This window comes from Eschrichtius robustus, chromosome 14 (assembly GCF_028021215.1).
Source record: "Eschrichtius robustus isolate mEscRob2 chromosome 14, mEscRob2.pri, whole genome shotgun sequence".
NCBI lineage: Eukaryota > Metazoa > Chordata > Mammalia > Artiodactyla > Eschrichtiidae > Eschrichtius > Eschrichtius robustus.
In genome coordinates, this window is record NC_090837.1 from 55706096 (window position 1) to 55729056 (window position 22961).

A 22961-nucleotide genomic window follows, 5' to 3' on the forward strand; every position below is an offset into this window, starting at 1 on the left:
CACCTTTTCATGTACCTGCTGGACATTTGTATGTCTTCTTTTGAGAAATCTCTATTTGTTCCCTTGACCCATTTTTAGTCAGTGCTTTTTTGGTTTGTTTCATTTTGGGGTTTTTTTGCTATTGAATTATATGAGTTCTTTATATATTTTGGACATTGACCTTTTATCAAATATATGTTTTGCAAATATTTTCTCACATTCTGTAGGTTGTATTTTCATTTTGTTGATTTTTCCTTTGCTGTCCAGAAGTTGTTTAGTTTAGTTCAAAAATCATTGCCAAGGACATTATCAAGAAGCTTTTCTGATATTTTCTTCTAGAAATTTTACAGTTTCAAATTTCATACTTAAGACATTAATCCATTTTGAGTTAACTTTCTTGTATGGTGTAAGATAAGATTTTTTTTTTCTTTCTTTTGCATGTGACTGTGCTATTTTCCCAACACTATTTATTGAAGAGGTGGTCATTTCCCATCGTGTATTCTTGGCATGCTTGTTGAAGATCAGTTGACTGTACGTGCGTGACTTTATTTCTATGTTCTCTATTCTATTCCATTGGTGCCTATGTCTGTCCTTAAGCCAATACCTTACTGTTTTGATTACTGTAGCTTTGTAAAAAATTTGACATCAGGAAGTAAGATAGCTTCAGAATGTTTTTCTTTTTCAAGATTATGTTGACTATTTGGGGTCTTTTTCATATGAATTTGGGGTTTCATATGAATCTTATTGTTTTTCCTAATTTTTGTACAAATTTCCTATGCAATTTTGATAGGAATTCAATTGAATCTGTAAATTGCTTTAGGTAGTAAGGATATTTTAACAATGTTAATTCTTCTAATCCATGAACATGGGATGGATTTCCATTTATTTGTATCTGCTTCATTTATCAGTGTTGTATAGTTTTCAATGTACAAGTTTTTTACTTCCTTGACTAAGTTTGTTTCTAAATGTTTTATTCCTTTTGATGCTACTGTAAATGAGATTGTTTTCCTAATTTACTTTACAGATAGTCCATTGTTAGTGTACAAAAATGCACTGACTTTTGTATTTTTATTTTGTATCTTTCAGTGTTACTGAATGTATTTATTAGTTCTAACAGTTTTGTTGTTGTTGTTGTTATTGTTGTTGTTGTTATGTTTGTGTAGAGTCCTTAGGGTTTTTTACATGTAAGACCATGTCATCTGCAAACATATAATTTTACTTCTTTTTTTTGACTTTTTATTTATTTTATTTTATTTTATGTTTTTTACATCTTTATTGGAGTATAATTGCTTTACAATGGTGTATTAGTTTCTACTTTATAACAAAGTGAATCAGCTATACATATATATATCACCTTATCTCCTCTCTCTTGCGTCTCCCTCCCACCCTCCTTATCCCACCCCTCTAGGTGGTCACAAAGCACTGAGCTGATCTCCCTCTGCTATGCAGCTGCTTCCCACTAGCTATTTATATACATTTGGTAGTGTATATATGTCCATGCCACTCTCTCACTTCATAGCAGCTTTCCTTTCCCCCCACCCTGTATCCTCAAGTCCATTCTCTACATCTGCATCTTTATTCCCATCCTGCCTCTAGGTTCATGAGAACCTTTTTTTTTTTTTTAATTTCATATATATGTATAAGCGTATGGTATTTGTTTTTCTCTTTCTGACTTACTTCACTCTGTATGACAGACTCTAGGTCCATCCACCTCACTACAAATATCTCAATTTCATTTCTTTTTATGGCTAATATTCCGTTGTATATATGTGTCACAGCTTCTTTATCCATTCATCTGTCAATGAACACTTAGGTTGCTTCCATGTCCTGGCTATTGTAAATAGTGCTGTAATGAACATTGTGGTACATGTCTCTTTTTAAATTATGGTTTTCTCAGGGTATATGTCCAGTAGTGGGATTACGTCTTCCTTTCTGATTTGGATGCCCTTTCCTTTTTTTTACCTAATTATTCTGGTTAGGATGTCTAGAATATGACCTATGTGAACAGAAGCAGTGAGAGTGGGCATCCTTGCCTTGTTCCAGATATTAGAGGAAATATTTTCAGTTTTCATAATTAAATATGATGTTTACTGTGGTCTTTTCATACATGGGCTTTATTTTGTTGAGGTAAGTTCCTTCTATACCTAATTTGTGAGAGTTTTTATCATGAAAGGGTGTTGAATGTTACCAAATGTTTTTAATGCATCTATTGAGATGATCATGTGATTTTTATCCTTCATTCTGTTAAAGTGTGCATTATATTGGTTTGCTGATGATGAAGCATTCTTGCTTCCCTAGGGATAAATCTCACTTCATCATGGTGTATGATCCTTTAATGTGCTGTTGAATTTGGTTTGCTAATATTTTGTTGAGAATGCATCCATGTTCATCAGGGACATTGGCCTATAGTTTTCTTTTTTCATGGTGTCTTTATCTTTCTTTGGTATCAGGTTTATGCTGGCCTCATAAAATAAGTTTGGAAGCATTCCCTCTTCTTCTATTTTTTGGAAGAGTTTAAGAAGGTTTGGTATGGGACTTCCTTGGTGGCACAGTGGTTAAGAATCCGCCTGCCAATGCAGGGGACACGGGTCTGATCCCTGGTCTGGGAAGATCTCACATGCTGCGGAGCAACTAAGCCTGTGCACCACAACTACTGAGCCTGTTGGTGAGCCACAACTACTGAGCCCACATGCCACAAATACTGAAGGCTGTGCAACTAGAGTTTGTGCTCCATTACAAGAGAAGCCTCCTCAATGAGAAGTCTGCGCAGCACAGTGAAGAGTAACCTCTGCTCACTGCAACTAGGGAAAGCCCACGCACAGCAACGAAGACCCAATGCAGCCAAAAATAAATAAATAAAATAAATAATTTTTTTTTAAAAAGAAGAAAGTTTGGTATGAATAATTCCTTTTTAAATGTTTGGAAGAATTCATCAGTGAAGCCATCTGGCCCTGGACTTTTCTTTTTGGAACATTTTTGATTACTGATCCAATATCTTTATTTGTTATTGGTCTGTTCATTTTTTTTTATTTCTTCTTGAGTCAGTCTTGGCAGATTGTATGTTTCTAGACATCTATTTCTTTTTGATTGTCCAGTTTGTTGGTATATTATTGTTAATAATAGTCTTATGATATTTTAGAAAATTATGTAGCTTCAGTGATAATGTCTCCTCTTCCATTTCTGATTTTACTGCAAGCCTGATAACTGTCTTCAATAGGAAAACAAATAAGAGCTGCATTTTTGAAAATGTGTGAGTATGAGATGTAAGGCAGAAAGGTGTGGAATTCAGCCTTGGACAAAGGGATTAAAAAGTTCTAGAAATTTCATCATCAAATTTTGATAAAATTTAACACCAGTTCATGATAAAAATTCTGAGTAAACTAAGAATAGAATGGAACTCCCTCTACCTGATGAAAAACATATTTAAAAATCTACAGCTAATATCACACCTTACCTTAAAATATTGAATGTTTTTCTCCTATAGTCTGGGAAAAAGGCAAGTACATGTCTTCTCAATCCTTCTATTCTTTGTTGCAGTGGAGGTATTAGCTGTTGCAATAAGATAAGAAAAATATATAAAAAGCATAAATATTTAAAAGGAAGAATTAAAATCATTTCTATTTGCATATAACATGCTTATTGGTGCAGATAATCCAAGGAAAATCTACAAAACAATTATTAGAACTAATAAATGGATTTATCAACATTATACAATATAAGCTTAATATACAAAAAGCAAATGAAGATTTTTAAATTAGTGTTAAAAACATAAAAAATAAACTTATAAAATTATTCCATTTATAATGGCATCAAAATAGTTTAATGGTGTATGTATAAATTTAACAAAAGATGTACAAAACCTTTCTACTGAGAGCTACAATATATTGTTAAATAAATTATGAAGGACTGAATAAATGGTAAGACACATTATAGTCAAGGAACAGAAGACTCAATATTGTTCAGATAAAAATGCTGTCCTATTTGAATGTAGATTTAACACAATTCTGATAAATATTCTAATAGGAACATAAAAATTTACAAACTTATTCTAAAATTGACATGGAAAGGAAAGGAACCAAGAGTTCCCAAAGCAATCGAAAGAAAGAAAGAAAGAAAGAAAGAAAGAAAGAAAGAAAGAAAGAAAGAAATAAAACTTACACTACCTGATTCCAGTACATCATATAAAGCAGCAGCCTTCAAGAAAGTGTGGTATTGCAATAAAGATTGACTAATAGATAAAAGTACTGAATAGAGAATCCAGTAATAAGTTCACATTTATATGGTCATCTGCTTTGCAATTGAGGAGCCAAAGCATTTCAGTAAGTAATGAAAATCTTTGTCAAAAAACGATGCTGGTATAGCTAGATATTCTTAATAGAAAATATATAGAGAAAATATATATCTATACCTATATATATATAGATAGATAGATAGATACATAGAGAAAAAAATATATATCTATATCTCATACCATATATAATAATTAATTGAGCATGGATTTTAGAGCTAAACACAACAGCTAAAATCACAAAGATTTTAGACAAAAATAGAAGGGACTATTTCCTGACTTGGGAGTAGTCAAAGTTTTCTCAAGCAGGACACATACCAATAACGATAAGATTAAAAAAAAAAAAAATTATTACTTTTGGTTCATCAAATCTTATAGTACTATTAATCAAAATACACTGTTAAGAAAATGAATCAACAAGTCACAAAGTGGGGTAAAATATTCAATAGAAAGATATCTGCCAAACTACTGGTATCAAGAAGAGATAAAGAACTTCTACAACCCCAAATTAAAAGACACACAACTTAATTTGTTAGACGGCAAAATCTTTGAAAAAATATGGAAATGGCTCTTAAGCACATGGAAAAGTTCTCAGCACAAATTAGTCATCAGAGAAATTAAAATCATAATGAGACACCAGTACTTACGCACAAACATTAAAGAGATAGTAAACAGGGAGTGCTGACAAAGATGTGGAACAGCTAGAACTCATTGGTTTAGAGGTGGGGACCCTGGGAGGGTTGGGATAGAGGCAGGGATTGACTAAGGAGGGTGTGGGAGTACTTTCTGGAGTGTAGCTGATGTTCCATGTCTTTGTAAGTTAAGGGAATGGATTACAAAGATGTATCCATTCATCAAATCCAGTCAATGTATACTTAAGATCTCTTTAGATGTCTTAGCTCAAAAGGAAAAATCTATTAAAAAATTGAACTATAATTAATCATTTGAATGATGAAATACTTGGGGAACGTGTATTGATAATTGAAATTTACTTTAAAATGCATCAAAAATCTTGATGGTTGATATAAGGAATTCACTGTAAAGCTCTTTCAACTTTTCTTTATGTTTAAAATATCTACTCTAGAATGTTTTTAAAAAGCTAAATATATAGCTCTAGCTAACAATCAATAGATCACTATATGTCCTTCATTATCTAAATGCTTTACATATATAAGCAATTTTAAACCTTACAAGGGTACTTTAGGATGGAATCTGTCATTATTCACTTTACAGAGGAAGAAACAGAAACACAAGTGGATTAAATGAAAATTAACAGGGAATTCCCTGGTGATCCAGTGGTTAAGACTCCGTGTTTCCACTGCAGGGGGCACAGGTTCGATCCCTGGTTGGGGATCTAAGATCCTGCATGTCATGTGGTGCGCTCTCCCCTCAAAAAAAAAAACAAAAAAAAAAACAAAAAAAAATGAACAAAGGTAAGTCTTCATCTTTGTAATAAGGAATCTACATGAAATGGTATAGGATACATAGAAGAGCAACGTGTACATTAAAGAGGTACAGATACTGGAAGGAAAGAAATATAAGCCATTTTCTGTTTTTCCTACATTGAAACTAGGTAACATAAGAGTGGATGATTCTCCCCCCGAGAGCATAATAACGTGGGGAATTCAGACAATGGAGTGTTTGTTAGTTCTGAAATATAGTACCCTTTGACATATTAGGATGGCTCTCTTTTTAGGGATACCACCAACCAATTAATCCCATTAACAATTTTCTTCCCCGTTTCACCGTCTCACTGGGTTACTTGTAACCCAACCTATTACCTGGAAAGTTTCGCAAAAACAGAAGGAGTGCACTGGTTCAGGCTGGATAGAGTGGCCTGCAAAGAAATCGTTCCTAGGTCTCATTCCCCTGCATGACTATCCATGTGTCCCCAATATCCTAAATATCATCAGAAAAACCACAATAAGCAATAGCATGAATGTGCTTCTCAAATTATGGTATCCAAACCAGCAGCAGCAGCTGGGAAACATGTTAGAAAAGAAACTATCAGACCCTATTCTAGACCTACTAAATTCTGGGAGTGGGAATCTGTGTATAAGCTCCAGAGATTCTGATGCATGTTAAAATTTGAAAACCACTGATATATAAGAAGCCATTAGAGCTTTCTGTACTCTCTTTTGGCTGTCATTCAGAGCCATTCAACTTTACAACGGGAGAAGTTTCTAAATCTGTAAGAAAATGACTGCAAAGTCAATTAGCAAGGCCTGGTCCGGTATAATTTCTCATATCTTTTTTTACTTTTCTTCAACCTGTGCCACTCTCAGGGTATTTACTTCAAATGCCAGTTTCTCATTTTGGGCAATACACTTTTGGATAACAAAGGTTGTGTCTGTTGAATCATTTAATAGATGAGTGAGTGAGTATGCCTGCATGTGAGTGATGGATTTGTGACTGGGAAATTATTGCCCTCTCAGGAGATAAAGTAAACATCCCCCATTGATTGGATCCATCCTGGAGAATAGCTAAGGTGTGAATAAATGCATGACACCTGGTAATATCAGCTTAAGAGCCCTCCTTTATTAGGGATAAATCAGAAAGCATATGCTTTGGACTATTGCTCTGACCCTTCTCTCCAGACAGTGTGTCACCTGCATGAGAGGAAGTATAACTGAAGAAGAGGGTATGACCACTTAGAGGTGGATCAGAGATCCAATCGCACTAGGGATTCTGACACCCAAATGCTGTCACATATAACCTGGGCTCTGTTTGTCAAGAAAAATGTTTTTTTATAACTTTCTTCTATTAATATAAAATTTAAATTATTTAATGTAATTTGTTATAGAACCAAAACTACATTTTAAAAATCAAGTTCATACTCTCAATAAGAAAGTATCTATTGATGTTTAAAAAGTAAATTATTCATTTTTAATATAACACATACTTTCTTAAAAGGAAGAATAAAATTAATATTTCTAAGAGAAATTTTACCTCTCAACCATATTATTATCCTAATCTGCCCATACCCTGTTTCTTTTTTCACTTTTAGAAAGAAACTAATTGAGTTGTCAGGTTGTGTAAGGAAAGGGAAAAGAGTCACCTTATATTTGCCAGTCAAATCAAAGTAGGTTCCTTTAGTCAACACTCCTTTCTCTTTCGCAGATACGAAAGGAATATAAGGGCTGGGGAATCACATAATAGTTAATATTTAATGACTTTATAACAATAAATATAAATTTGCTGATACACAACTTGATTTATCTTTCCCAATATTTTTTCAAACATTCTGATCATAAAATAGCCTGCATCACATAGGTCCAGAAAAAGTGGGAGAGAATGACATATTACATTGTATATAAAGCCAGACAAAACTACAATTTAATATAATATACAGAGATTCATTGATTTGTATAAATTCAATTAATTTTTAATTAAATGACATTGTTATCAAGAGCATATAGTGTTATATTTTTGACTGATATCTACTAAACATCATAATTCTTATTGTTCTAACTTTAATTTTGAGAAAGAACATCTGGAAAGGCTTTCTGGAATGTTTTTCCACAAAAATTGCCCTGTATATAGATGGTTCCAGAGTTTGCTTACTGGTTCACCAATATCTTTGTTAGGATCTTGTTCCATCTTCCCATTTTGTCCTCATAATTGCGTGATAACTTCTCTTGGTCACTAGACAGCTTCTACAGCAACCCTCATCGTGGCTGTGTGAAAATGTCCAAAGAAAGGGGCATGGGTGAGAGTTTTTTTGTGTTTTCAATGGAGGTAAGCTTTTCCAAGAAACTTCCAGTAGACTTTGCTCCATGTCTTGTTGACTAGAATTGGTTCATATGGTCACTACTACAGAAAGAAAGGGCTGGGAACATGAGTATTTGGCATTTTCAGCCTCCATCTTGGGAGGCAGACTTTCAGAAGAAAAGAGAAGGGAATGGTGTCTACAAAACTGGCCAGTAGTAGAAGAATGTGTCACATTTCTTACTTATAAGAATGAAGTAACTACTGGTGCAATTTCAAGGTTAAAAACCATGAAAACATATTTTTTAATAAGGAGGACTTCCTAGTAACCCTAAAATTATCTATTACATTAGTCCTTCAATGGATCCTTTCCTTTCTATTACTTATTTTCATTTCATTATTTTTTCTGAGTTCTCCTTAATTCCTAGTAAAAATGGAAAAGCAAAGGAGATGAAATGTGATTACGAAACTGCAATAGGCAGTTACAAGTAAATATAGACTTAAAATTATGGCAAAAAGTCCACTCTTGCCTCCCCCAACAGAATAGTCTCTGGATTAAGGCAAGTTCCCGATCAGTAACTGTAACTGATAAGTGTAACAGAGAGAAACAGAATATGTGAGTTTTCTTCCTTTGAGTTGAGATTTGACCCTCAGTTTTTGAAAATATTTAAATATTCTGTGCTCCCTGAAAGAAGTAAGAAAAAACTTAACTATATGAAAGCAACTATATATATGTGTATGCACATATCCATAGAGACATAGTCCTGTGTATATATATATCAACAAAACGTCACTCCCTTGATGACAGCTTGGTGAATATTTCTTTCCTTTAGCAAAATTCTGATGAACTGACATTTCAGGTTCATGCAAACAAATTCCCCATGGAATTAATTTATTATTTGTATCGTTATTCATATTACTCAGCCTGAGAATGATGCCTTCAAAATATTCCACTGCCCTTTGTTGTGTGCAAGTTATGTGAATTTGATTAGCAAACCTGCACACCTAATCTAAGTTCCCTTCTGAGCTTGTGCAGTTAAAATAATTATAATAAAATCTATTAACTGCTTGTTACTGCAGGGGAAAAAGGCACTGCATCCAAGCTTCCACCTGCAACCATTGATTCTGAAGAGGTGAGTGACAGTTCCCTACTGCCTAAGTAGGTTATAACAAGCTAGCTTCAGGCTGCAACAGCCAGTAGAGTGCAGAGGAGAAATGACTGGCCTCCAAACTTGTCTTAAGCCTCAAGAAAGAAGGAAAGGGTGGGGGGAATCTCTGCCAATAACTGCAGTGCCTATTCTCACATTCAGCAGTGGGAGCTTTGTAATTGCCAACTTGCTTTAATTCCCACTCACACCTTGGGGGGACAAGGCAGATAACTCTCTCTAACAGATAGTAATAAAACTATTATTCATCTAATCATCCACAAACATATGTGTTTCTTTTGTAACGACTCTGCCGCCCTCATCCCCATAAAACACACTCACACACATCAGCCGACTCATGCAAATGAAAACACAATAATGCAGACAACGTAAACCAAAAAGCACGCTGCTTTGCAGACATACAAAAATTCCACCTCACATTCATTCTTTATACATATAATTCCAATGAATTCCTATCTACCCACCCACAATGGATAATGCCCCATATGTAGTGATGAGGAGAATCGACACTTTTATATCTTTCAAATGAAATCACCCCTTTTGCTTTAGTGACCTGGAAGTTAGAGGTGAAAGTGCATTTCCAATTGGAAGCTGACCTCATTTCTCTCTTAGATTTTTCATTGGTCCATTTAGATGAGCTATAAGCCGCACATCATCACTACTTGACTACAACCTTCTTTTTGTGTTTCATTGTGTGTATATATCATGGTACAAAAAAATTATCTAATTTAACTCTGTCCATTTCTGTCAAACAGACCTACACACATCTCTCCTTGTACCATGCTCCACAGGAATTGTATGTGTGCACACACATTATTTCTCCAGTATTTCTTATTAAAGAATAATAGGTCAATTCTCTCAACAGTGTGAGAGTATAAAACAATCAGCTTATGATATGGTGTGGGGAGGGTACCAGATACATCAATACAGATGAGTGCTGCCCTCTAGAAAACAATTGGGGAAGATTTGGTTTTGTTACAAAACTAAAGTTTTATATCTTCGGTTTATTTTTTACAAATGTTTTTAAAAATCATATTGACAAAAATACTGACCAACTAAATTAAATTTGATTCAAAATGATATACCTTGTTAGTTTTAAAACTTGTCTCTTAATAAATGTTCAGCATTTTTAAATTAAATTACTTTTAAATAATTTTTTACCATTGTGGTTTCTCAAGGGAATGTGCCATTGACTGTTATATAAATTTAATTGTATGCAACTATAAATATATTCTGATTGGACATTTTAATAGGCACATCTCTATGAGAAGAATATTCTAGAAAATTGGTACAGTTACATGGATAATTCAAACAAATTATAACAACAATCACAATTACAATAATCAGTATTTCAACCAAGAGTAGGTTTGTAACAGAGGTTTGAATGGGCCAGTTAATTTCTGTAAACATGTTATGACTTTTTCACAGGTAAACACACATATTCATACCTTTGGACTATCTACACTATCTTAGAATTGTTGAAAGTTTTCAATATCCAATACTATTTCCATTGTTGTGCTACTATATTGTATTGAATGTAATTTTACAATAGACAGATCAGCAGGATAAATTTACCAGAAAAGAGGCTCTCCATTTATTTTCCTGAACTCCAGGAGGTGTCATCAATTTGAACATATCCTGACCTACGAATCTAGGAGAGTTAGCCAGTACACAAAAGGAACTCACAGGTGGTTAAATATTTTTTGTTCACCTTTGATAAGACCAGCATGACATCCCTATTTCCCTCCATAAGCATATGGAAATTTACAGCTCAGAGTTTGGGATACATTGCAGTACTTGTTGCTTCCTATCCAGCCTTGGTCATAGGAAACCAGAGGTTGATACCTTGATCAGTACAGTTGGGTGCACAAAGGAAAATCCTCATCTTAAATATGTCCATTAGACAGTGAGCAGGGATAATATAGGTAATAAATAAACCCTACAAAAACCTGTGGCTATAGACAGTATAGCAATTGTTCATATTTTCATACATACATATATTTTAAAGGTACTTCTGCATTGCCTTAGTAAGATTGTTTTGCCCAATTTCGAATCATGAGAGAAATTATGACAATAATTACCATCCAATCTAATATTCACTGAACTCAGCATGTATTTGCCATTCATTTTGCCAAATGCTTCACAAGTGTTATTTTACTAAGTCCTCACAAAATAATCTATGAAGCAGGTATTATTGTAGCTTCCATTTTAAAGATAAATAAATGGAGGTTAAGAGTAAGTAACAATCCCAAGGGCACACTCCAGATAACTGACAAATCCAGACTGTCTTAGTTTGTGTTCCCTTACAAAGAGACCCTAGTCAAAGATTTGAGTAAAAGTAGTCAACTGGGAAGTGCAGGAAATAGTATTAGAGGAGAAGGGAATTGAGAAGATTAAGGGAAGGTGGTCAGTAGTAAGTGCCTTATCTAATAGGCCATCACTATCCTTTACTGGAACTTTATCTTGTGGGGGAACTCTTGGAAACAGAAGACTACTTTCCTCAGACTTATCCAGTCGAGGTGGATGTGAACTGGAATGTGTATACATCAATTCTGCTGAGTTATTACTTGAGGGCTGCTGGGAGGAGTGGCAATTCCCCATAACCATAGTCAGAGTAACCTTTCTCTGCTCCAGAGAAAGCCTCCAAACAAATAATGTAGATCCTGGTACTTAGTTGCCAATCTTCCTAACAGCACTGAAATGGCAAGTTTCCAAATAAATGGATCGGGGCATTGCAGCCAATTAAAATATAGATTTCAACAGTGGCTCCATGATTTTATCTAGGACAGAGTTAATCTGGTTGGTGTACTGGAGGGTACATGTGTCATAAAACTGTATTTGCATAACAAACATACTGTTTTTACTAGCATTTTTATTTGGGTTTGTTTTGATTATGAGAAAAGAACTAATGAAGATTTGTTAATTTTCAAAGCTTCAAACGACCCCTTGAGCCATTGCGGCTTGGTTTGTGCCCAGATCTGTCTACAAAGCTCATGCACTTAACTACCCTACAAATATCTCTGATAAAAGAACATCTCTCAACTGGGGAAAGTTGACTCCAATATCTCCCTTCAGAGGCTCTCAGGCTTCTGAGAGCACGATGCCCTTCAGGCTTCCCTGCATGGATTAAAGATCCTAAAGCACTTTAGGCAGTGACTACAGTAGAAATGTACCCATTTGATCTGTTGGGAGAAGAAGAGGTCAGCGGCCTCAGGGGAAGACACTTGTTAGCAAAACTAACTCCCCTACTGGTCTGACACAATACTTGAAAATTCACCAGCTGGGTTTGGGTTCTTAGGGAAAAACACGTTGTCTGTGGGATTCCCCTCTGCCTGGTTGGTAATACTTTCATTGTAACTTCTCCCATGGGAGTTTGAATTTTATCACTTTATTGCAAATTAGATTTTTAGGTTAGCAAGTTTCTATAATTGTCCTGATGTCAAGAAATAAAAGATGGGGAAATTATGATGGAGGTTACTCAAGAAGGAAAACATGGGAAGTGGCTCAAAGACAGTGAGTCCTGCTTTGATGGTAATATATGGGCTCTTGGGCAGAATAAGAGCAAGCAAGAATTGCATCCAGAACAATGATTTCAGAACAAGAGTCTGGAAAATAAATGGGAAAGGTAGCCCTAAAAATACATTCCACCTAGCTTTCAGGTTTTCCCAAGGGCAAACCTTTCTTTAAGACTTATCCTAGAGGATACTTATACACATGACAACTTAGACTCATGGACCACTGGGCATAAATATGACATGAGACCACGAAATTCAATTGTAATTACAGAAGAACCTGAAACCTTGAGAGGGTAAGTTAACTGTTCATAAGACTGGCATAGATAAGGATTCCAGAGAAAGGGGACCCTAATATTTCTCTGGCCCTTCTACTCATCCCTGTCCATGAATAGAATTACAAGTATTTTCTTTTTTCTTTCAGATTTTCAACATAAATATAGGGAGAGATAGAAAGAAAAAAGTAAGTAGGAGCAATAAAAAGAAGAGAGATGGACAGAGAAAGAAAAGGATAAACAAATAATGCATCATGACATGGTGGCTGTTCTGTTTGTAATTAGTAATTAATGTATACTGCCTTTGAAAGAGCCTCAGATGAAAGGACTCTTGATTAAGCACCTTATGATCATAATATTAGAAATCAACTACTGAAAGCTTTCAAGAGCTGGAATCTCCCCTTTGGCTTTCAGTAGTACTCAAGGTTGAAAGATCAGAGGCTGTATATTAGGGAGATGGGGGTCATCAAGTAGGCATTGAATAACTAATATCCTATAAAAGGTCATCTCAGGCAAGTATCAGAAAAACAAAAGGCTAGATGACTTCTAAATCTCACATATGTACAGATGTTTGAACTAAAGGAGCTTTTCCACTCAATGTAAATATCTTCTCATTTTGCTGTATTTTCTGGCTATGGATTTCTCTAGGGACTTTGATCCTATGGTGAAAGAATCAATTAAAAAATCATACAAAATGCCTACTGGTAGGAAAATCACTTACTCTAGTAATTAAAATCTGGAAAACACAACTTACAAATATTCTGGAAAATAAATGTCTCCATTCAATTCAATTATATTTCACTCAATTTCATTTAGTTCACTTCTTCAACTATGTATATCATGACATATGACCATATCTGTGTTACGTGCTATGAGGGCCAAAGAACAAGTACTCACATAATACCTACTTTTGAGGAGGTGCTAATTTAATTAGTGGGATCAGGCACAAACACAGCAACCATCTGCCCGACAATGTGAAGTCAACACCATAGACCAGGGGAGAGATGTCAAGGTCAGAGCAATGAGGAGAATAACATGGAGATGGTGGACCTCAAGTTGACTTTGGAGGATGAATTTGATTTGAAGGATGGAGTGAAGTCTTTCTGGATTGGGAGAACATGGCCAAAGGTAAATAAATCCAAAGAAGGGATAAGAGTGAGATACGGTGAAACTGAGTTATTAACATTAGGTAAGTTTAAACACCAGTACCACTGCATATGAAGGTCCCATGTATTAATGAAAGCCAAATTAAGCACTTTTTGAAAGATGCACAAAATGAATGTAAAGACCTGAAAAGAAATTCATAAGTTAACAATATAGTGATTCAATATGAACTGTTTCTTAGAATTGTGCAATTAACAGTGGAGTGTGAAAGTTGGATAATTATACCTTTTCAAAAACAGCCTGATGACATGTGGAATCTTCTTAGAGGATTGAAAATATCTCCTGTATTTTGCTTCATGCACCTCACAATAAACCACTTAGAACCCTGGCATTTTGATTTAGATTCTTAGAAACCTCAGAATTCATTTCCAAATTTTACAGCCTGTGCTAACAATGGATAAACATTAATGAAGTATAGCTATTAGGATAAAAATGCCTTTCAGTACAACATCTACCTGTGTTAGGGAAAGAATTGTGTTGTTCTTTTGTTCCTGTATTTCAGAATTGCTCAGCATTTCTGGGCATCTTTTATCTAAGGGCTATATCTACACAAACACTGAAATGAAAATTTGGAGCAATTGCCCAGTATTTGAGACAAAACAAAGGACAGCAAACTCAAAATAAAGTTTAAAACAAACATTTTTAGATTGACTGTCCAGTCACCTTGGATGATTTGCCTATTTCACAATGGGCAAGTTCATTTTGTCTCTCTAATTAGGCACAAGTGAAACTTTACCATTATTAGTCAGTGGCAGAAGAGAGACATTAAAACCTACTAAAATAAATCCTAAAGAAAAGCAGTATTGAAGCAAAAAGTTTATAACAAATCTAAATGCAAAATTTCATGCAAACTCTAGACTTCTCTAATTTTACTTTTGCTAACTATAGTGATTATTAACTAGGAACACTTAACCCCTAATTCAGAAGCAGCCTGCAGAGCTCAACAGCACTGGGCTTTTATTAATTTTGTTTGTTTACTTTTCATTTCTTGCCATAAGTTGTTTTCTCTTAATAACATTAATAAAAATGAAATTGGACATTGTGATTGAAAAATAGTCTCCTGCTTTGAAAATAAATGTGTCCGCTTCACCTTGATACTTATTTTCACCAACCATAGGAGATCATTATCTGGTCAGAGCATTCAGTTCTGTCCTTGTTACACAAGCTACTTTTGGTCTTCGTTTTTTGTTTTTTGTTTTTTTTTAAACATCTTTATTGAAGTATAATTGCCTTACAATGGTGTGTTAGCTTCTGCTTTATAACAAAGTGAATCAGTTATACACATACAATATGTTCCCATATCTCTTCCCTCTTGCATCTCCCTCCCTCCCACCGTCCCCATCCCACCCCTCTAGGTGGTCACAAAGCACCGAGCTGATCTCCCTGTGCTATGCGGCTGCTTCCCACTAGCTATCTATTTGACACTTGGTAGTATACATAAGTGCATGCCACTCTCTCACTTCATCCCAGCTTACCCTAACCCCTCCCCATGTCCTCAAGTCCATTCTCTAGTCGGTCTGTGTCTTTATTCCCGTCTTGCCACTAGGTTCTTCATGGCTTTTTTTTTTTTTTTTCCTTAGATTCCGTATATATGTGTTAGCATACTGTATTTGTTTTTCTCTTTCTGACTTACTTCACTCTGTATGACAGACTCTAACTCCATCCACCTCACTACAAATACCTCCATTTCATTTCTTTTTATGGCTGAGTAATATTCCATTGTATATATGTGCCACATCTTCTTTATCCATTCATCTGTCGATGGACATTTAGGTTGCTTCCATGTCCTGGCTATTGTAAATAGAGCTGCAATGAACATTTTGGTACATGACTCTTTTTGAACTATGGTTTTCTCAGGGTATATGCCCAGTAGTGGGATTGCTGGGTCGTATGGTAGTTCTATGTGTAGTTTTTTAAGGAACCTCCATACTGTTCTCCATAGTGGCTGTATCAATTTACATTCCCACCAACAGTGCAAGAGTGTTCCCTTTCCTCCACACCCTCTCCAGCATTTATTGTTTCTAGATTTTTTGATGATGGCCATTCTGATCGGTGTGAGATGATATCTCATTGTAGTTTTGATTTGCATTTCTCTAATGATTAATGATGTTGAGCATTCTTTCATGTGTCTGTTGGCAATCTGTGTATCTTCTTTGGAGAAATGTCTATTTAGGTCTTCTGCCCATTTTTGGATTGGGTTGTTCGTTTTTTTGTTATTGAGCTGCATGAGCTGCTTGTAAATATTGGAGGTTAATCCTTTGTCAGTTGCTTCATTTGCAAATATTTTCTCCCATTCTGATGGTTGTCTTTTGGTCTTGTTTATGGTTTCCTTTGCTGTGCAAAAGCTTTTAAGTTTCATTAGGTCCCATTTGTTTATTTGTGTTCTTATTTCCATTTCTCTGGGAGCTGGGTCAAAAAGAATCTTGCTGTGATGTATGTCATAGAGTGTTCTGCCTATGTTTTCCTCTAAGTGTTTGATAGTGTCTGGCCTTACATTTAGGTCTTTAATCCATTTTGAGTTTATTTTTGTGCATGGTGTCAGGGAGTGTTCTAATTTCATACTCTTACATGTACCTGTCCAATTTTCCCAGCACCACTTATTGAAGAGGCTGTCTTTTCTCCACTGTATATGCTTGCCTCCTTTATCAAAGATAAGGTGACCATATGTGTGTGGGTTTATCTCTGGGCTTTCTATCCTGTTCCATTGATCTATATTTCTGTTTTTGTGCCAGTACCAAACTGTCTTGATTACTGAAGCTTTGTAATATAGTCTGAAGTCAGGGAGCCTGATTCCCCCAGCTCCATTTTTCGTTCTCAAGATTGCTTTGGCTATTCGGGGTCTTTTGTGTTTCCATACAAATTGTGAAATTTTTTCTTCTAGTTCTGTGAAAAATGCCAGTGGTAGTTTGATAGGGATTGCATTGAATCTGTAGATTGCTTTGGGTAGTAGAGTCATTTTCACAATGTTGATTCTTCCAATCCAGGAACATGGTATATCTCTCCATCTATTTGTATCATCTTTAATTTCTTTCATCAGTGTCCTATAATTTTCTGCATACAGGTCTTTTGTCTCCTTAGGTAGGTTTATTCCTAGATATTTTATTCTTTTTGTTGCAATGGTAAATGGGAGTGTTTTCTTAATTTCACTTTCAGATTTTTCGTCATTAGTGTATAGAAATGCAAGAGATTTCTGTGCATTTATTTTGTATCCTGCTACTTTACCAAATTCATTGATTAGCTCTAGGAGTTTTCTGGTAGCATCTTTAGGATTCTCTATGTATAGTATCATGTCATCTGCAAATAGTGACAGCTTTACTTCTTCTTTTCCGATTTGGAGTCCTTTTATTTCTTTGTCTTCTCTGATTGCTGTGGCTAACACTTCCAAAACTATGTTGAATAATAGTGGTGAGAGTGGGCAACCTTGTCTTGTTCCTGATCTTAGTGGAAATGGTTTCAGTTTTTCACCATTGAGGACAATGTTGTCTGTGGGTTTGCCATATATGGCCTTTATTATGTTGAGGAAAGTTCCCTCTATGCCTACTTTCTGCAGGGCTTTTATCATAAATGGGTGTTGAATTTTGTCGAAAGCTTTCTCTGCATCTATTGAGATGATCATATGGTTTTTCTCCTTCAATTTGTTAATATGGTGTATCACATTGATTGATTTGCGTATACTGAAGAATCCTTGCATTCCTGGAATGAACCTCACTTGATCATGGTGTATGATCCTTTTAATGTGCTGTTGGATTCTGTTTGCTAGTATTTTGTTGAGGATTTTTGCATCTATGTTCATCAGTGATATTGGCCTGTAGTTTTCTTTCTTTGTGACATCTTTGTCTGGTTTTGGTATCAGGGTGATGGTGGCCTCGTAGAATGAGTTTGGGAGTGTTCCTCCCTCTGCAATATTTTGGAAGAGTTTCAGAAGGATAGGTGTTAGCTCTTCTCTAAATGTTTGATAGAATTCACCTGTGAAGCCATCTGGTCCTGGGCTTTTGTTTGTTGGAAGGTTTTTAATCACAGTTTCAATTTCAGTGCTTGTGATTGGTCTGTTCATATTTCCTATTTCTTCCTGGTTCAGTCTCGGCAGTTTGTGCATTTCTAAGAATCTGTCCATTTCTTCCAGGTTGTCCATTTTATTGGCATAGAGTTGCTTGTAGTAATCTCTCATGATCGTTTGTATTTCTGCAGTGTCAGTGGTTACTTCTCCTTTTTCATTTCTAATTCTATTGATTTGAGTCTTCTCCCTTTTTCTCTTGATGAGTCTGGCTAATGGTTTATCAATTTTGTTTATCTTCTCAAAGAACTAGCTTTTAGTTTCATTGATTTTTGCTATTGTTTCCTTCATTTCTTTTTCATTTATTTCTGACCTGATCTTTATAATTTCTTTCCTTCTGCTGGCTTTGGGTTTTTTTTGTTCTTCTTTCTCTAATTGCTTCAGGTGCAAGGTTAGGTTGTTTATTCGAGATGTTTCCTGTTTCTTGAGGTAGGCTTGTATTGCTATAAACTTCCCTCTTAGCACTGCTTTTGCTGTGTCCCATAGGTTTTGGGTCGTCGTATCTCCATTGTCATTTGTTTCTAGGTATTTTTTGATTTCCCCTTTGATTTCTTCAGTGATCACTTCGTTATTAAGCCGTGTATTGTGTAGACTCCATGTGTTTGTATTTTTTACAGATCTTTTCCTGTAATTGATATCTGGTCTCATAGCGTTGTGGCCGGAAAAGATACTTGATACAATTTCAATTTTCTTAAATTTACCAAGGCTTGATTTGTGACCCAAGATATGATCTATCCTGGAGAATGTTCCATGAGCACTTGAGAAAAATGTGTATTCTGTTGTTTTTGGGTGGAATGTCCTATAAATATCAATTAAGTCCATCTTGTTTAATGTATCATTTAAAGATTGTGTTTCCTTATTTATTTTCATTTTGGATGATCAGTCCATTGGTGAAAGTGGGGTGTTAAAGTCCCCTACTATGATTGTGTTGCTGTCGATTTCCCCTTTTATGGCTGTTAGTATTTGCCTTATGTATTGAGGTGCTCCTATGTAGGGTGCATAAATATTTACAATTGTTATACCTTCCTCTTGGATCGATCCCTTGATCATTATATAGTGTCCTTCTTTGTCTCTTTTAATAGTCTTTATTTTAAAGTCTATTTTGTCTGATATGAGAATTGCTACTCCAGGTTTCTTTTGATTTCCATTTGCATGGAATATCTTTTTCCATCCCCTCACTTTCTGTCTACATGTGTCTCTAGGTCTGAAGTGGGTCTCTTGTAGACAGCATATATATGGGTCTTGTTTTGGTATCCATTCAGCCAGCCTGTGTCTTTTGGTGTGAGCATTTAATCCTTTTACATTCAAGGTAATTATCGATATGTATGTTCCTATTCCCATTTTCTTAAAAGTTTTGGGTTTGTTATTGTAGGTGTTTTCCTTCTCTTGTGTTTCTTGCCTAGAGAAGTTCCCTTAGCATTTGTTGTAAAGCTGGTTTGGTGGTGCTGAACTCTCTCAGCTTTTGCTTGTCTGTAAAGGTTTTAATTTCTCCATCACATCTGAATGAGATCCTTGCTGGGTAGAGTAATCTTGGTTGTAGGTTTTTCTCCTTCATCACTTTAAGTATATCCTGCCACTCCCTTCTGGCTTGCAGAGTTTCTGCTGAAAGATCAGATGTTAACCTTATGGGGATTCCCTTGTGTGTTATTTATTTTTTTTTTCCCTTGTTGCCTTTAATATGTTTTCCTTATATTTAATTTTTGACAGTTTGATTAATGTGTCTTGGCGTGTTTCTCCTTGGGTTTATCCTGTATGGGACTGTCTGTGCTTCCAGGACTTGATTAACTATTTCCTTTCCCATATTAGGGAAATTTTCAACTATAGTCTCTTCAAATATTTTCTCAGTCCCTTTCTTTTTCTCTTCTTCTTCTGGGACCCCTATAATTCGAATGTTGGTGTGTTTAATGTTGTCCCAGAGGTCTCTGAGACTGTCCTCAGTTCTTTTCATTTTTTTTTTCTTTATCTTGCTCTGCAGTAGTTATTTCCACCATTTTATCTTCCAGGTCACTTATCCGTTCTTCTGCCTCAGTTATTCTGCTATTGATCCCATCTAGAGTATTTTTAATTTCATTTATTGTGTTTTTCATCATTGCTTGGTTCCTCTTTACTTCTTCTACGTCCTTATTAAATGTTTCTTGCATTTTGTCTATTCTATTTACAAGATTTTGGATCATCCTTACTATCATTATTCTGAATTCTTTTTCAGGTAGACTACCTATTTCCTCTTCATTTGTTAAATCTGGCGTGTTTTGACCCTGCTCCTTCATCTGCTGTGTGTTTTTCTGTCGTCTCATTTTGCTTATCTTACTGTGTTTGGGGTCTCCTTTTCACAGACTGCAGGTTTGTAGTTCTCGTTGTTTTTGGTATCTGTCCCCAGTGGCTAAGGTTGGTTCAGTGGGTTGTGTAGGCTTCCTGGTGGAGGGAACTAGTGCCTGAGTTCTGGTGGATGAGGCTGGATCTTGTCTTTCTGGTGGGCACGTCCACATCTGGTGGTGTATTTAGGGGTGTCTGAGGCCTTATTATGATTTTAGGCAGCCTCTCTGCTAATGGATGGGGCTGTGTTCCTGTCTTGCTAGTTGTTTGGCATAGGGTGTCCAGCACTGTAGCTTGCTGGTCGTTGAGTGAAGCTGGGTCTTGATGTTGAGATGGAGATCTGTGAGAGATTTTCGCCGTTTGGTATTACGTGGAGCTGGGAGGTCTCTTGTGGACCAGTGTCCTGAAGTTGGCTCTCCCACCTCAGAGGCACGGCCCTGATGCCTGGCTGGAGCACCAAGAGCCTTTCGTCCACACGGCTCAGAGTAAAAGGGAGAAAAAATAGAAAGAAAGAAAGAAAGAGGCTATAATATAGTGAAGTAAAATAAAGCTATTATAAAGCAGAGCTATACAGACAAAATCTCACCCAGAAGCATATACATATACACTCACAAAAAAAAGGAAAAGGGGAATAATTAATATATCCTGCTCCGAAAGTCCACCTCCTGAATTTGGGATGATTCATTGTCTATTCAGGTATTCAACAGATGCAGGCATATCAAGTTGTTTGTGGAGTTTTAATCCGCTGCTTCTGAGGCTGCTGGGAGAGATTTCCCCTTCTCTTCTCTGTTCAAACAGCTCCTGGGGATCAGCTTTGGATTTGGACCCGCCTCTGCGTGTAGGTCACCTGAGGGCGTCTGTTCCCCACCCAGACAGGACGGGGTTAAAGGAGCAGCTGCTTCGGGGGCTCTGGCTCACCCAGGCCGCGGGGAGGGAGGGGTACAGAGGAGGCGGGGCGAGCCTGCGGTGTCAGAGGCCGGCGTGACGTTGCAGCAGCCTGAGGTGCGCCATGCGTTCTCCCGGGGAACTTGTCTCCGGATCACGGGAGCCTGGCGGTGGCGGGCTGCACAGGCTCCCTGGAGGGGCGGTGTGGAGAGTGACCTGTGCTCACACACAGGCTTTTTGGAGGCGGCAGCAGCAGCCCCAGCGTCTCACGCCCGTCTCTGGGGCCCGCGCTGATCGCTGCGGCTCGCGCCCGTCTGTGGAGCTTGTTTAGGCGGCGCTCTGAATCCCCTCTCCTAGCGCGCCGTGAAACAAAGAGGCAAGAAAAAGTCTCTTGCCTCTTTGGCAGCTGCAGACTTTTTCCCGGACTCCCTACCAGCCAGCTGTGGTGCCCTAACCCCTTCAGGCTGTGTTCATGCCGCCAGCCCCAGTCCTCTCCCTGCGATCCGCTGAAGCTGAGCCTCAGCTCCCAGCCCCGCCCGCCCCGGCGGGTGAGCAGACAAGCCTCTCGGGCTGGTGAGCGCTGCTTGGCGCCGAGCCTCTGTGTGGGAGTCTCTCCGTTTTTCCCTCTGCGCCCCTGTTGCTGTGGGATCCGCGCTGTTAGCCGCGGCTCGCGCCCATCTCTGGAGTTCGTTTAGGCGGCGCTCTGAATCCCCTCTCCTCGCGTACCAGGAAACAAAGAGGGAAGAAAAAGTCTCTTGCCTCTTCGGCAGCTGCAGACTTCTTCCCGGACTCCCTCCAGGCTAGCTGTGGTGCACTAACCCCTTCAGGCTGTGTTCACGCCGACAACCCCAGTCCTCTCCCTGCGATCCGACCGAAGCCCAAGCCTCAGTTCCCAGCCCCGCCCGCCCCGGCGGGGGAGCACACAAGCCTCTCGGGCTGGTGAGTGCTGCTCGTTGCCGAGCCTCTGTGCAGGAATCTCTCCGCTTTGCCCTCCGCACCCCTGTGGCTGCGCTCTCTTCCGTGGCTCCGAAGCTTCCCCCCTCTGCCACCCGCAGTCTCTGCCCGCGAAGGGGCTTCCTAGTGCGTGGAAATCTTTCCTCCTTCACAGCTCCCTCACACTGGTGCAGGTGCCGTCTCTATTCTTTTGTCTCTGCTATTTCTTTTTTCTTTTGCCCTACCCAAGTACGGGGGGAGTTTCTTGCCTGTTTAGAGGTTGGACGTTTTCTGTCAGTGCTCAGTGGGTGTTCTGTAGGAGCAGTTCCACGTGTAGATGTATTTCTACTGTATCTGTGGGAAGGAAGGTGATCTCCACGTCTTACTCTTCCGCCATCTTCTCTCCTGCCCCCTCTGCAGACTCTCCGGTCTTTGTTTTTAAGAAAAATTATTTGTCAGAAAATCTGTGTTGACCAGGTCTCAGCAGACCATGGATGGAAGATTAAACATGCCAGTGTGCTTAAGAATCATGAATTAAGCTTTACACAAAGCACATACTTTACAGCTCTTTTCTGAATTCAATTAAATATAGACTTTGAGAGCCTTTCACCAGTAATAGACCTTTATATCATGTGATTAAACCTGTTGAATCTCTACTGTCTCTTATTTGTTTCATTAAATATG